General features: G+C 39.8%; 1 long non-coding RNA gene across 2 annotated transcripts in view; it reads left to right on the forward strand.

Moving 5' to 3' along the window:
• Positions 1 to 13,708, forward strand: part of LOC122456224 — a 593,145-nt gene that overhangs the window by 342,140 nt on the left and 237,297 nt on the right. The window contains exon 6 of one of the 2 annotated variants that reach the window (XR_006274980.1): positions 9,663 to 10,810. The exons of the other annotated variant lie outside the window; for it this stretch is intronic. This is a non-coding gene — a long non-coding RNA (uncharacterized LOC122456224). Of the gene's footprint in view, positions 1 to 9,662; positions 10,811 to 13,708 lie in introns of those variants that run through there. 2 annotated transcript variants of the gene reach the window in all.

Genomic DNA, 13,708 nt, shown 5'->3' on the forward strand with positions numbered 1-13,708 from the left:
GGTAACAATTTCAAAAGCAGTTGAGTCAGTTAGGTGCTTTTGAAAATTTTACCTGCCAGTGATAAGGAGACAGCTCGATTTTTTTTATAACTTTGAATGGCCTAAATGAGAGTAGCTGCTGTCACTCAGCCCAACTGGACATCAGGGTCCTGGTGTGAGCTCTGACCAAACGGGATCTCTGGTTGCTCAGCAGGAAATGTTGGGAATTTTGCTGTTGAGCAGGCTGATGCCCTGCAGCTTGTCATAGGTGGCAGGATTCTTTCTCTGCTGAATGGCTAGTCCCCAAAAGGAATGTGACATTAAACCTCCATTGATTTCATGAAGGTGCCAGGCAGGGCCACTGTCCCCCCAGAATCTTTACTAGACCTTCAAGGTGGGGGGACAATAAGTGACCTCCTTTGCCTCTAATAAAATGAGTCAAAATGATGTCTGCCAAGCATGGAGTAAACTTGGCCAATGTGGGAACTGGAACCAGTGACACTGGTCTTGTCGTGATCATGGTTCGATAGCCTGTTATTAACCAACAGCTACAGTAGGTTTTGCTTATGTTAGAATAGGAAACAGCTGTGGTAACTATGTTGTATCTCTAGGCACATGTTGACCTTTTGATGGTGACGCTTCTAAAACAGTCATTCCAGCTCTGAATTCAACCAAGTAACAAAATGTTTATCACAATATTTTCAGTCATCCTAATAGCAAAGAAATGCATGTAGAAACTTTGAGGGAACAATGAACTTTCATAAAGTTACCTAGTGTTTTCTGAACTTGAAAACAAATATACTTGGGTGAAAGAGCTCTCTTTTCCCAACTCCAATTTCACTAATAAAATTCTGTGTATTCCATATCTGCTTTCATCTGCCGTATTTACAGAAGGTCCCTTTTGAAAGCAATGGACACATTGATGGATTTAAAATATCCTCCAACAATAGCCTCCCATTTGTTTTTTGTCAGTGCCGCCTTCATTAAATTTTGGCTAGTGGCAGAAAAACCATCTGGCACAGCAACATCTCTGTGTGGTTGGGCCTGTTTAAATGGAAGGGATAGATATTTGTTGAACCAGAGCAGGAAAAGGAACTAGAAATCAATGGGATGCTCAGTAGGAAGAAATGGAGGGTACATGTGACTCAATTTACATATTAGCTTGCTTTCTGTTGCCCTCTCTTCTTTCTCCTCCAAACCAAAGGCAGACTCTTCTCAGATCATGCCATGTGTGTCAAGAGCTAACGTTCTGGGAACGAGCATGGTGACCTGCTCTGTGTAACAGACGTCAACTTCAAACTATACAGAAGTAGCTACATCTGTTTTGGCTTTGTTCGCAAGGCAAAGGGGAAGGAGGGTGTACTCTGTGGTCAAGGGCCAAACTACATGTCATATTTCATTACCTTCATTAGCTACTACAGAAGGCTGCATTAAAAAGAAAAAGGTTGTAGTTAACTCTTCAATGGCCAGCTTTTTAAAAATTCATTTTAAATTTCACTTCCTGTTCTTCTTGATTTGTTTCTGCCTTTGGTTTTAACTTATCAAACTATAAATCAACCTTTATGCCCAAGATTTTGCCCTCTTAATGTAAAAGAGGCAGCAGGCTACTGTTTCATTCTTAGGTAGCTATTCAGATGATGGCTCAAACATCTGGGAACTGTTAGGCAAGCTGCTGTGTAAACCCAAAAGGGAAAGTGTATTTAGCATTAATAAAACTTTCCTTTTTTAGTTTGTCCACAGTTGTCTTTTCCTTTTTTCACCTCACATTATTTGTGTGATTTAATGTTGCTGGGGGTGTGGGTAGGAGGCAGTTTTGTTTTGTGCAAAGGTAGGGGCATATTGGATCGCTGGGTAAATATTCTTCATTTTATTTTTTTACATGAACAAGAATCATCTTATTTTTTCCATGAGGCATTTCTCATGACTTGAATAAACAAAATATACTTTACAGGTGTTTAAAACTTAATGGAGAATGTATCAAATACATTTATTATAGTTAGTTACCACAATATTTAAAATAGATGTCATTAGGTCTGCCCAATATGAAATATACCTTAATATATTTGATATTGCATCAAACCATACTGTACATTTTGGCTAACTAAGAACACTAAGCTAAGCTGATGATATTTAACTGCAAAAGAAGAATTAGGTTAATCACAAAGAAACACAATGTCTCACTGACCCGACCTTCTGAAGAACCTCACCCCAACAATGCTCAGGATGAGAACTTTGATTCTGCAAACGCTTGTGCACATGGTTAACTTAAAAGTGCATAAGCTGTCTGTCATTTCTTCTCTGGACTTGCACAGTACATAGAAATCGGCTGCCTCTCACCTTGAAAAAGTATAAGAAAATATGTGATGAGGTATAGGTATGTTTCTTAGATCCCAGCACGTAAGGGGTTACAAGGCGGATCCAGATTCACGCGGCACACCTAGCTGATGTGGGCGTAGGCGGAAGGGTGCCTCCTCTCACTTCTCAGGTTGTTGAAAGGTGGAATCAAGGGCTGTGGGCTGTAAGCAAGGGTTCTGTTACTTTGTGCAACAGGGTGGGTTGGCCCTTGGGCTGGAGAGCGGAGGCTAAGCCATCTCTGATTCCAGGCTGATATGCCTCTGAGAGCAATCCAGGATAAAAGTTGCAATGAAGGAGGAAAGGCTCAGAAAGCTGTGGCAGGGAGTGAAGAAAACCCTCTCAGCAAGAAGATCTGGGAGAGACTGACCCAGCAGGAGAGGGACTGCAGAGGGGTATGACTAAACAGCCCATGAGAATGAGCCTCCAGCCTGGGCTAGTGGGGCTAGCACTTGAAAATAACTGTGTAGACCACATGGTGAAGTTGTGGCTTGACTGGTGCTTATGTTCTGAGGCTTAGGGAGGGTAGTGGGCTTCAGAGCCTGAGCTCCAGTCCAAGCTGCAACTTCAAGATGGTGTCTACACAGCTCTTTTTAGAGGTCTAGCAGGAGACCCACTAATTCAGGTCTGACCCTGGCTGGTGGGGCTAGGTTCTGGGGGCTGTGTAAACATACCCTGAGAGACTCTGACCAAACAGGGGTAGACTACTGGGTTCTCAAGGCAGGAAGGCCTGAGAGGAGGAAGAGAAACCTTGGGTTGGCTGGACTTATGAATGGATTTTGTTTGGGAGCATTGAGCTTTATTGGAAGCTTATTTTATATTAATAAATCCAGTCCCCATGGAGGGGTATTTTTGACAAAGTAAAACCCCAAAGAGATGTTTATTTGAACAGTCCAAGAAGGGAAGCCGAGGCTGGCTGCCTTTAGCATGACCCTAGACCCACAAGAGGGTGCACATGAAATAGTGGGTCCAGAAGTGAGCTGTAGCTCACGAAAGCTTATGCTCAAATAAATTTGTTAGTCTCTAAGGTTCCACAAGTACTCCTTTTCTTTTTACTGAAATTTGGAGATTTTTGTTGCGTTAAGAAAGCTGTCCCTGAGGGAAAGGGAATTGCACTATAGTCTGGGCCTTATATAAATTCCTCTGTTGGTGTTTACGCTCATCAGGGTATACTTTATTTCCTTTTTGAGGGTGGGGAAATACAGTGATTTTTTAAGAAGTGTTTTCTCTAATACAGCTAACGTGATTGGAAGTCACATTGGAAGCAGGGCAGTTGTTCACAGCATGGGTAACTTGATGGATAATATTTATCTTACCCACACCACATTCAAAAAAATAAGTTCAGGGAGCAAACTGACAAAAAAACACAAATTTCAAAGTATATCTATGTGTTCTGATCCTAACTCACACAGTGATAGGGAAAAAAGACATAAGGATGGATAGCAGCCATAAATGTGAATTCTTTGCCACGTCAGTTAGTTTTGTGACCATACAAATGAAATTTTAATTCCTCTGTAATTAAAAAGAAAAACCTTTCATGGGTGGCTATAAAACTGATGTCACTTGCCTGCATATTCTTTAAATCCTCTTCGCTCTCTCAGGAAAGTACCTCTTTGTAATTTGTTCTAAAATGCATATGTAAATATGTTGACTTAATCTGCACAGAAGCAGGACAGCACTGCAGGCTCAGGGCCTACATCTTTATTTGATATTGTGATATTAGTAGATCTGGGGCTTACTCTATTATTTTTTAAAGTGTCAAAAGACTTTCTGCCTACATTCTGAAATTATTGAAACACATGCAGAGAGCAGGAACGAGGGGCGCCTTCCTTTTTTCACACATTAGTAACTTCCAAACAAGTAGTGTTACTTTTTGAGGGGGGACAAAAATTTGATTCCAAGATCAGGCCTTGCATACCAAGTTTCAGCCTGGAGCGAACTTTTACAGCTGAATTATAAACTCTTAAAAATAGGGGTTTATAATGGAAACGCTGATGCAATCTTAACTATAGCGGTGTGAGTGCAATGTGATAATAAATGAGGCAGAACAGCAAAGTGCCGTTTTTAATTTATCATTTAGCAGTAGAAAAAGGCTTGTTTACTTCTTCTTTTTCATCTTCCTCTCTGTCCTGAGACTTTCAGCCATTATTTTGAAATGTATTTTATAATAAAACTTCAGCGGTTATGTTGCCTAGGGCCTTAGTGTCCATTTTTGAGAAAGAAAGAGAGAGTATTTTTAAGCTTTTAAAAAAGCATATTCTGTTGACTGATTACATTTCAGCATTTTAGTTTGATGCTTTGCAATATATTTATTATAACAAAGATTAAAAATAATTCTGTGAGACCCTCTGACTTGAAGAGGTACCTAACTCTGAAAGGCTAGTCCATGACTTGTGTACAGGATAATTTTACATTTTAAACAGGCAGGACAGACAAAGTTGGAGGGGAAACAGGCATGGAAAAGCCAAGCAGCAATAGGTCAGTGGCTGAGCTGAGCATTACATCCTGATTTCTTGACAATCAGTTCAGTGCCCAAACCACTAGACCCCACTGCCTCATCTTTAACAAGGTGAAACTACTTACAATGTGTTCCTCTTACTGACCAGAGGAAAACAAGTGCAGCCTGAATGCTGAATGAGCTCTGTTACAAACTCCAAAATGCTGGAACAAAAACCCTAAAGATGGAAAAATGAATGCAGAATGCATGGCTTCATGTAACATCATAAACAATATAGAAGGAGTACATTTGTGAGAACGTTTTAGCAGCTCCAAGACTAAGCATGTGATGACACTCTGAAGATCAGTAATTGCCATATGTTATGGACAATTAAAGACTGGGATTTCCCAAACTGATTCCTAAGTGCTTCTGATCTCTTTGGGACCTCTGCCTTTGGGTTGGATTAACACAACTGGATTTCATTTTTTTTATTGTATCTTTCTATATTTAAATTAGGGGATGTGTTAGTCTTGAAAGTCAAAGAGGAAAAGTGAAAAAGTAAGTGGAAAAGGGATAGAGTGTTGCCCACCTATCAAACAGGGTGCTAAGAGTCAGGACTCCCCATTCTACTTGTGGTTTTGCTTCCCCCTGAGGGCAAATCATGTAGGCCAACATTTTCAGCAGTGATCTCACCTTCTGGGCCCCAACTTGAAACATAAAGGGCTTTATTTTCAGAACTGCTGAGAACCCACATCTCTAGCTAAATTCAATGGAAGTCATGGGAATTCAATAAGTGCTCACCACTTCCGAAAATCAGGGCCAAGATGTCACAAATTAAGCACCTCAGGATTGGGGCTCCTAAACCCAATGGCCACTTCTGAATGTTGGTTTAATGTCTCTCTCTGTCAGTGTTTTCTGTATAGTGGAAGAATACGATTTTCAGATTTGTAAAATGCCTTGAAAGTCTTGATAAAGGCCCCTATGTATATGTAAAGTATTACTGTTGCTGATAGCATGAATGCAGATATAATACTCAAAAGTGGTGATATTTGGTTTCTAGATTCTGGTCTTGGGTCCTGGATCCTAAATATCTCACAGAGATGAGCTGTGTCAAGCTGTGTCAAGGACTTGCAGTTTACCGCTCTTGAGGATTATATGTGCATTGCTACTATTCTGAATAATGACAGGTTTCAGAGTAGCAGCCGTGTTAGTCTGTATTTGCAAAAAGAAAAGGAGTCTTGTGGCACCTTAGAGACTAACAAATTTATTTGAGCATAAGGTTTCGTGAGCGACAGCTCACTTCATCAGATGCATTCAGTGGAAAACACAGTGAGGAGATTTATATACACACACAGAGAACATGAAACAATGGGTTTTATCATACACACTGTAAGGAGAGTGATCACTTAAGGTGAGCTATTACCAGCAGGAAGGGGTGGGGGGAAGGAGGAAAACCTTTTGTGGTGATAATCAAGGTGGGCCATTTCCAGCAGTTAACAAGAACGTCTGAGGAACAGTGGGGGTGCGGTGGGGGGAGAAATAACATGGGGAAATAGTTTTACTTTATGTAATGACCCATCCACTACCAGTCTCTATTCAAGCTCATGCTCAAATAAATTTGTTAGTCTCTAAGGTGCCACAAGTCCTCCTTTTCTTTTTACTATCCTGAAGCCTCACAAGATAGATAGATTCCTACTTGCTTTTCTCTTGGGTATTCTCCAGTTTTTAGCAGTATTATTTTTAAACATTCCCACGTGCCAGTGCCTAATGTGCCTTTCAATGGTGGTAGCTGCTGAATTATCCCAGTTTGCTGGTTCTGGTCTCAGCTGTTACCAGTGGCAGAGTATGGTAGCTTTAGAGCAAATGCATATTCGCAACATCTATCCCTGTTTCCTGCTCATAGTGGAAGAGAAATTGTCTTGCCTGAGAATCACCCACAGCAGCCGTGAGTGAGATGTGGACTCACCCTGAATGTACTGATTTTGCCAAATATTGCTGTGAGAAAGGGGAGCTTGGCTATCTGTGTAGAGTCCCCTGATTTTTATGAGCTCTTATGCTAGGCACACAAGAATCTTTTCATTTAAAATGAGCTAAAGGAAAATTGAAGAGACCGATCCACACGGTTATATATTATATTCCAGAGGTGGAGGGGAGTGGAGGAAAGAGGGGGACATTCTTTGCATTAACAGGAGAAGATGAAGATTAATCCTGCTAGCCAGGATTCTGTTGTCTTGTCTGAAGTTGAGAATTCGACTATTTCTAATGAGTACAGGGCAGGGATGTAAATCTGATAGTATTGTGTCTTTAAAATAGAATAAAATAAAATAAAATAAAATAAAGCCTTACTGATTGCTTATATGGACAGCTGGCACACCTTGAAGAAGAAAGATTCAGACAGGAATATAATAAGGCCTAGGAAAGTGGCAGCATGAAAGGGATGACCTTTATTTGCAATCATAGCTGAGATTTACAGTTTATTACTGATAGCTTTTATAAAGAGCCATTCAGAGGTGAGAGGTTTGTCATCTGGAATGCAATTAACTTTAGCCTTATCCCAATCCCCCTGGTCTTAGTGTGAGAGCAGCACTTCAGCAATATCATGCTTTTCCCTCTTTTTTTTTTTGGTCTCTTGCATTCCTTGTTCCCTGGCATTAACACAGTTGCATATTTTTGCTGCTATTATTTTTTTTAATTCTTGCTATTTTAGGTCATCAGCAGCTAAAAGGCATTGTGATTTTTTATTAGATCTAACTTATTTGATTTGTGAATTAGAAGATTTCAAGAAAGAGAGACATTTAAATTGGAGAAGAATTAGGGGACCACATGGAATGAAGTTCTGTCATGATAGGTGTGAAAAATTAATTACAGTAATGGAGAGTTTAAAAGAAAGAAGCAGTTGGGTTTTAAGTAAAAGATGACCTCTGCTCCCCCCCCCCACTTAAATGCACACAAAACACTCCCCCAGTATGCTGACACACCCCCATATGCACATCTGCTTGAACACATACAGACTCAAATATACAGTCCCCCCACCATGTTTATACTACACATGCGCACACACATGCACACCAAAGAAGCACAACATGATTTGAAACATGAACAAATGAAAGGGGTTTTGGCATCCCTGCTGTGTGTGTATGTGAAATCCCTAAAGGTCTATTTTTGTTTCACAGGTTCAGTTTTATGACCCTCTCTTGTCTGTTAAGTCAGGTCTGTAGGAATTTAAGAGCCAGACACAAAAGCAAGAATTTAGTACATTTGGCCAGTTGGTTTAGGTTATTTGAAATATAGCCTAGTATATTTTCCACAGTAGGCTTCTGCCAAATAGATCAGAGACAGAAGGGGGAGAGCCAGAGCCCATGTCAACAAATTTTAACCTCTGTAACATTGAGGGAGAGAGGATGGGCTCTGTTTAGAATTCTGTCAATTTTTCATATACTGTCCATGGCCATAACAAGTTATCTCTGTAGAATGCTGCACACCCGGACACCTGTGTTATAAAACATTGAACTGGAGGGACTTCTAACATTTCGACAGGCTCCATTTGAAAACTATTTACTCTGGGGTAAACGAGAACAGAATAATTACTAACAATGTGTTTCCATCCCTATTTTATTGTGGCTATTATTTTCATCAGAGTTAGAGGTTAATATCCCTATTTTTCTCCTCCACTTCCTGAATACAATAGGATCTCAGCACATAGTCAAACCAGGTAGAAGAGGAAATAACAAACTCCACAATGGGTTCAGATTAACCCATATCTATTGAGGGTGTTTGGCCCTGGGGTAGGAATCACCCTGCTGAAGTTTGCCCTGGTATGAGTATTTCTTTTCTTGCTTTAGAGAAGAAGACAAAAATTAAATATAGTGTGAAACAAGCCAGTTGTAGAATAGTGTAGACAATACGGCAGTGGCAGAGTATTGCATTAAAAATATACTTCCATGCTGTATCTAATCTTATCTATCTAGGACATTTGCGAGCATCTCTACCCATGGTATATGTGTCTCTAATAGATAGGAGGAAAAAGGCAGCCTAGTTTGTGTCCTTAAAAACACCTTTTTGTGGTGCAAATAAATGTTAATGTGAAAGGGGAGATTGCCTCAAGCAACGTGCTACTAAACTGGAAAAGTAAACATTGCCCTTTCCTGCAGAAAGATTTTGTTCTAGATGTTTTTGTTCTCGATTTCTGTTCTAAGATGCTCTTTATCTTGGTGATATTCCAGTCCAAGTCCAAGTCCAACCTTCCTCCCTGGCTCTTGTCAGAAATACAGAAGCCTTAGTTGTATTATAGATTTGGGTATTTTAAGAGTTAGATGAGGGTATCCTTGATGAGTTGTTTTTTAACAAGGATAATTTCATCCTTAAAGATTTTGGTTGCACAGGAACATCAGTGCCACTTGGGAGCACAAGGGCTAGTTTTCCCCAGTCAAGAAATAGGACCAAATTCTGAGGTAAAAACCACTCTCTCAAGAAGAAAAAGGGGAAGAGAAGTTCAAACACTATCTAATGGGGGTGGAATAATGGATATTGTTTTTCAATTATTGGTTTTACAGTGATTGCCTTGAAGTGTCACCAGTTCTTTAAGTTAATATAAATCTGGTAAATATGAATGTAAAGGCATTATAAACTTCCATTACCTTTTCTGAATGACACAGACAAACTGATCAGACTTACCTTTCATTTGTTTTCCTGTTGTAAATATCTGGGTGAAGAGAAGTGGGTCCACAACTCAATAAATGACTAGTTCAGTGTTTGACCTTTAAGATGAAAAACAGTTTCTCTAGGACCTTTTGCAATGGCAGCGAGGTGCTTTTCAAAAAACTCTGCAGGAACAAAATAAAAAAATGCAGCAAATGTTAAACAAAAGAAATATGTCTTGTACTATACTTTCCAGATCACTAGATTGGGGCTCTGAAAGGATGCCAAGATGAGTTAATTCTGAAGTCGGAGATCCCAGGCATTGAACATAACTTCAGTAAGAGCTGCTGGGTGCTCAGCACTTTTGGACTTAGAAGCTTAATATTAGGCACTCATTTTTCATTCTGGGTCAGGGTGTTCAAACTTTAGATTCTGATAGCAATTAGTGTCCATGGTGTATAGGGGGAAAGACGTTTTACATCATACGGTGCCACAGTGCCCAGGACTTTAAATGTTATCACCAACACCTCAAATTACACACAGAAACATTCATGTTTAACAAGCTGTTTACTTTTGATATTATAAGTTAGTGGCATGTTTCTTAGGGTAATCTCTTCCTCTTACTAATATTTGTGTGCATGACAGAAAGATGCATTTAATTCTCCCACTGCATTTTTTTTATCAATCCACAGACACTAGGTATATAGAAATGTACCTGTACATATTATATATGTCAATAAAATTAAAGTGATAAATGTGTTTTAAAATATTATTTTATAAACTGGTAAATATACCACAATGATAGACACTATATCAATGCTGATAAACAATATAAGATTAAAAAAAACCTTTAAAATGGATTAGATGTTTGACAGACAGGGAACAGAGTAATTATCAGTAAGACTGCCAAGTGGGGAACAGTATTAAGTGGTGTACTACAGGGATGACTATTGGGACCAACAGTTTATTATTTAACATTTGCATTAAAGATCTTAAAAAGGTCCAAATTCAAACATGATTAATTTTGTTGATGACAACAAGATTAGAGAGGCAGCAGACACTCTGGAGTGCAAAAACAAACTGCAGTGACCTGGAAAAATTAGAAAAAAGGACTGCAGGCAACAAGAAATTCAGTAGAAATAAATTTAAAGTATTACACCAAGGCAGAGGAAAAACAGCACAGACAGACTCAATAAGAGCAATGAGTCAGAGAAAGACCTAGAGTAGGTAGCAAACAAAACATGAGATTTCGCTCAGGTGACGGTGTTGTTTTTCACATATGAATATAGAGGGGGATCATATGTAAAACTATGGATTTGATTGCATGTTCTGTTTAGCTGGTGTAGCTGAATCTGGAATCCTGGGTGCATTTCTGGTTTCCACATTTTAAAAGGATATAGAAAAAACCGATTTCAGAGTAGCAGCCGTGTTAGTCTGTATTCGCAAAAGAAAAGGAGTACTTGTGGCACCTTAAAGACTAACAAATTTATTAGAGCATAAGCTTTCGTGAGCTACAGCTCACTTCATCGGATGCATCCGATGAAGTGAGCTGTAGCTCACGAAAGCTTATGCTCTAATAAATTTGTTAGTCTTTAAGGTGCCACAAGTACTCCTTTTCTTTTTGAGAAAAAACCGAGAAAGTCAAAAGTACACAGACAACCCAAGTGTGAAAAGGTGATGCTTAGAGTTCCTCTCTGCACAGTAGCTCTGAAAAGAACGGAGAGCCTTGATAACCGCTTTGAGCAGGGAGAGAAGAGGAGTTTTGTTAACTAATTAGAAGAAGTTCAACTTTGCCTTAATTTGTTAAAATGTATTTTATAAAGCTGTTACATTTTCTGATCCAACAATAAAAGAACAAAACAACTGTTAAAAATGGACTCTTCCATACAACTGATTCTCTGTCAGCTGATGTGTAGCAAGCTAATCTGCAACTGTGTGTACGTCTGCATACAGACATATGTATGTCTGTGTGGGTCTCTGAGCATCTTTTGTGGGTGAAAAGCAGACCTGACATTTGCTTAAGTAAGCAATGACAGCTGGAAAGAAGGTGAGTAAGGACCAACTTCTGTTCGTGAGAGACAAGCTTTCAAGCTTCCACAGAGCTCTTCTTCAGCTTTTTGTAAGCTTGAAAGCTTGTCTCACTCACCAACAGAAGTTGGTCCAATAAAAGATATTACCTTACCCAACTTATCTCTCTAATATCATCGGACCAACACGGCTACAATAACACTGCATACAGCTGTGAAGAAAACAGTTTTAAAATCCTAAATTTTAGGAATGCTATTGATTTTTTTTTAATGCTCTTTCAGTGAAATGCAGTTTGATGTCTTTAAAGAACACCAGCTGGAAATGATGCCACACCTGAAGACCTCTGTGATTTTGTTTCTTATCTTACATGCTTTCTGTAGTAGATGGAGTGAGAAAGAGAAAAGAAAGAGTTAGGATAGTGATTTGAGGCAGTGGTTCTCAACCAGGGGTATCCGCAAAAAAGAAAAGGAGTACTTGTGGCACCTTAGAGACTAAAAATTATTTGAGCATAAGCTTTTGTGAGCTACAGCTCACTTCATCGGATGCTCACGAAAGCTTATGCTCAAATAAATTTGTTAGTCTCTAAGGTGCCACAAGTACTCCTTTTCTTTTTGCAAATACAGACTAACACGGCTGCTACTCTGAAACCAGGGTTATGCGTACCCCTGGGGGTGCACAGAGGTCTTTCAGGGGATACATCAACACATCTAGATATTTGCCTAATTTGACAAAGGCTACATAAAAAGTACTAATGAAGTCAGTACAAACTAAAATTTCATATAGACAAGACTTTTTTATACTGCTCTAAATATTGTATCAGTGTTCCTCAACCTGGCGTTGTGATTTATTTTATAATTATATGGTAAAAATGAAAAAGTAATCAATTTTTAAGTACTAGTGTGCTCTGCCATTTGTATTTTTATATCTGATTTTGTAAGCAAGTAGTTTTTAAGTGAGGTGAAACTTGGGGATACGCAAGACAAATCAGACTCCTGAAAGGGGTACAGCAGTCTGGAAAGGTTGAGAGCTACTGGTTTAGGGAGTGGGGTGGGGTGATGCTCTCTTCCCCACTGTAGAGTTTATTCTTTAAAGAAAACTACTGAGCTAAAATCACAGTGCCAAACACAGACAACATTAGAAATGTAGAATCCTTAACCCTTTTGCTTACTGCATTCTGCTGCAGCTGTTACCTCCTCCCATTGCTGCACAATGCTGCGGCATTCTTTGGAAGTGCTGACAAACTGACTGTACATGGCACTGCACCTGGGATGAATTTTGTCCCTCCTGTCAGGTGTACATGGCAGCCAATGAATGGTTAATGTTTCATATTCTTTCTTGTGGATTTATTTAACCAATGGGAAAGCACTTTCACAATATCTGTACATTTAGGATTAATAATTTTTATTACTCTTTGAACAACAACAACAACAAATCCCTATAAATAAAAAACCTGTTAAACTTATCTTCAGAGACTTTCATAGAATCATAGAATCATAGAATATCAGGGTTGGAAGGGACCCCAGAAGGTCATCTAGTCCAACCCCCTGCTCAAAGCAGGACCAAGTCCCAGTTAAATCATCCCAGCCAGGGCTTTGTCAAGCCTGACCTTAAAAACCTCTAAGGAAGGAGATTCTACCACTCCCTAGGTAACGCATTCCAGTGTTTCACCACCCTCTTAGTGAAAAAGTTTTTCCTAATATCCAATCTAAACCTCCCCCATTGCAACTTGAGACCATTACTCCTCGTTCTGTCATCTGCTACCATTGAGAACAGTCTAGAGCCATCCTCTTTGAAACCCCCTTTCAGGTAGTTGAAAGCAGCTATCAAATCCCCCCTCATTCTTCTCTTCTGCAGACTAAACAATCCCAGCTCCCTCAGCCTCTCCTCATAAGTCATGTGCTCTAGACCCCTAATCATTTTCGTTGCCCTTCGTTGTACTCTTTCCAATTTATCCACATCCTTCCTGTAGTGTGGGGCCCAAAACTGGACACAGTACTCCAGATGAGGCCTCACCAGTGTCGAATAGAGGGGAACGATCACGTCCCTCGATCTGCTCGCTATGCCCCTACTTATACATCCCAAAATGCCATTGGCCTTCTTGGCAACAAGGGCACACTGCTGACTCATATCCAGCTTCTCGTCCACTGTCACCCCTAGGTCCTTTTCCGCAGAACTGCTGCCGAGCCATTCGGTCCCTAGTCTAGCGGTGCATTGGATTCTTCCATCCTAAGTGCAGGACCCTGCACTTATCCTTATTGAACCTCATTAGATTTC

This window comes from Dermochelys coriacea, chromosome 12, assembly GCF_009764565.3.
Source record: "Dermochelys coriacea isolate rDerCor1 chromosome 12, rDerCor1.pri.v4, whole genome shotgun sequence".
Classification (NCBI taxonomy): domain Eukaryota; kingdom Metazoa; phylum Chordata; order Testudines; family Dermochelyidae; genus Dermochelys; species Dermochelys coriacea.